Consider the following 3,231-nt stretch of genomic DNA (forward strand, 5'->3'; position numbering starts at 1 on the left):
GTATAAAGAGTGTTAGACGAGCAGGAAAGTGGAAGAAATGATAAACTGAGGGTGAAGAATGAGATTTATTTATTTTTTTGGCAGGTGATGAGTGACAGATGAAGGGTTATAATGATAATAGTAATGGTGTGTGTAATTTTACTTTGCTCGAATTTATGAAGAATATAAGAAGGCAACAAGAAAATGGAAGAAATTATAACACTGGGTACTTTTTTTTTTTTTTTTTTTTTTGCTGCTTATCATTGGCATAGAAAACGAAGGATGATGATATTAATGAAAAAAAAATAAAAATCTACGTCGCTCAGTGGCAACAAACTACAAGAATAAAAACAAAGTAGTGAAAAAAATAACGATAAACTGTAGAAACATAAATACTTAATCCTTTAACTGCCGCTTGGTGCACCTTTCCCTAATTGCCAATCACTCTGAGGCATCTTCACTTGTTCTACAGCCGGATCCAATCTTTAAACTGGGTAGAAGCTGCAAAAATCTAGTCTTTTCACCCATAACTGTCTTGCAGATGCTGGTAAACATTTCATACACTGCAAATGGTGGCGATAATTGTCTCGTATCACAGTGAAAGGGTTAAAACTAAATCCAACAGCTACAAATACAGGTACAGGTAGAGAGAGAGAGAGAGAGAGAGAGAGAGAGAGAGAGAGAGAGAGAGAGAGAGAGAGAGAGTGTATGTGTGTGTGTGTGTGTGTAACGTGCCGGGAGTGTAGCGTAGGTAGTAGAAGTAGTTAAGGTGAAGGTGCGAGGGGGAGGTGTTGGTTCAGGTGTGGGTGTTGAGGAGGTGGTGGTGGTGTTAGTGGTGGCAGGTGTGGGTCTTCTTTCCTGTCTGGGGAGAGGTTCAGGGGGAGACTTAGCTGTGTTTTGTGGGTATTACCGTGTGTGTGTGTGTGTGTGTGTGTGTGTGTGTGTGTGTGTGTGTGTGTGTGTGTGTGTGTGTGTGTGTGTAGCTGGTTTGGTGCACGAAGAAGCAGACGTAGCTGTTTTCTTTTTTTGTGCTTGTCTGTCCCGTCGTCTCGTCTCCTCCCTGACCTCAAACGCACTCACACACACACACACACACACACACACACACACACACACACACACACACACACACACACACAGAGGGGTTCTTGTTGATAATGATGATGCTTTTCTTTATTTTTTTTTCATTTGTTTGCATTGCCTCCTCCTCCTCCTCCTCTTCCTCCTCCTCCTCCTCCTCCTCCTCCTCCTCCTCTTCCTCTCCTCCTGTTTCTCCCATCACACTGTAACCTTCACTCATTCTAGTTCACATTTCATCTCTCTCTCTCTCTCTCTCTCTCTCTCTCTCTCTCTCTCTCTCTCTCTCTCTCTCTCTCTCTCTCTCTCTTGCGGCACGTCGAAGTTTCGCAAATTTAAGAGAAAACTAATCACACCAATCACTTTTTCGCGTCTCGGAAGGTGATTACTTTTCTGGAATTAATGTGAACAGGTGGTGGTGGTGGTGGTGGTGGTGGTGGTGGTGGTGATGGTGGTGGTGGTGGTGGATTGAAGTGGTGTAATGTATGTTAAGTCTAGTGATGTAAAAAAAAAAAAAGATAAGAGAAAGGAAACAATGAACGAAAGAAAGGAAGGAAGAATGAATGAATGAATGAATGAATGAATGAATGAAAGGAGAGATTAAAAAGAAAACGGAATATTATACAAGATACTGCAGATGTAAAATAGATTAAGATTGTTTTTTTTTTTTTTTTTTATTTTGTCTGTCATAATAATAAAAATAATAATAATATTCAGTTTACTAATCTTGCAGTCTTACAGCTGAAAATCCACATGTTACATACTTACATACTAATATACATACTACATCTTAAGTATGCATTTAACCCTAAGCAATTTGATACTGTCTGTCTGTCTGTCTGTCTGTCTGTCTGTCTGTCTGTCTCAACATTCGACACATTAAAAAAAAAAAGAAAACATGATAATTATAATGAAAGGCTTGCATACTTTTCCCAATGACCAAAAAAAAAAAATAGTTATGGAAGAGAAAAATTATTGATATTTTCGTTCAGGCTCATAATTTACGATCCTAATGTGGAAGAAAATTTGAAAGAAAAGTAAAGGTAATCATTTGACAATCTTTCCGACAGATATGAAGTGGTGAAGATTAAATAGGAAAAAAAAAATGAATAAATAAAGAATATGAATGATTAATATATTGCTTCAGAGAGAGAGAGAGAGAGAGAGAGAGAGAGAGAGAGGGCAAGCAGGAAGGTCAAGGCGCAATCACTCCACACTCTCACAACACCTTCCTTTCCTGCGTGTTATCTTTTAAGCCTCGAGAATCAGAGCCTGGGTTATGCTCTCTCTCTCTCTCTCTCTCTCTCTCTCTCTCTCTCTCTCTCTCTCTCTCTCTCTCTCTCTCTCTCTCTCTCTCTCATTTCTTTCCTTCCTTTCGCTTTTTCTTTTCATTAAATTACTTTTATGCTCACAATCCTTAAGTCCTTTCGTATTTTTTTCTTTCATTAATTCAACTTTTACTTCTTGTATTTTTAGGGAAATTTATGGCACGCTGTTTTTTGTCTTTTAATTTCGTTTCGTTCCGTTTTTTTCTTTCTTTTTTTGTTTTTGTTTGTTTGTTTGTTTTGTTTTGCGTTTTTTTCTCCCAATATTATCAATGAAATAAGAAAATCAAGGTACTTTCTCTCTCTCTCTCTCTCTCTCTCTCTCTCTCTCTCTACGGTAAAGTCAGTCAACCAAACAATTAAAAGAAAAAAAGAAAGCAAAATAGATAAAAAGCACCGCCTAGCACACACACACACACACACACACACACACACACACACACACACACACACACACACACACACACACACACACACACACACACACACTCTCTCTCTCTCTCTCTCTCTCTCTCTCTCTCTCTCTCTCTCTACGATAAAGTCAATCAGCCCATAGAAAAAAAAAGTAAAACACATAAAAGGCAGCGCCCCGTGACTCCATTGTTGTGGCGACTCTATCAATCAATGCAGAGGAAAGGCAATTAATATTTTTTGTCCCTTTTGTTATGGAAAGTACACAACTCCTCCCCCACTCTCTCTCTCTCTCTCTCTCTCTCTCTCTCTCTCTCTCTCTCTCTCTCTGGGACAGGAAGTGAAGCGACGTAGTTTTGAGTGAGTGAGATGGAGAGAGGGAGAGAAAGCAGGAGGAGGAGGAGGAGGAGGAGGAGGAGGAGGAGGAGGAGGAGGAGGA

Source organism: Scylla paramamosain, chromosome 11 (assembly GCF_035594125.1).
Source record: "Scylla paramamosain isolate STU-SP2022 chromosome 11, ASM3559412v1, whole genome shotgun sequence".
Lineage (NCBI taxonomy): Eukaryota > Metazoa > Arthropoda > Malacostraca > Decapoda > Portunidae > Scylla > Scylla paramamosain.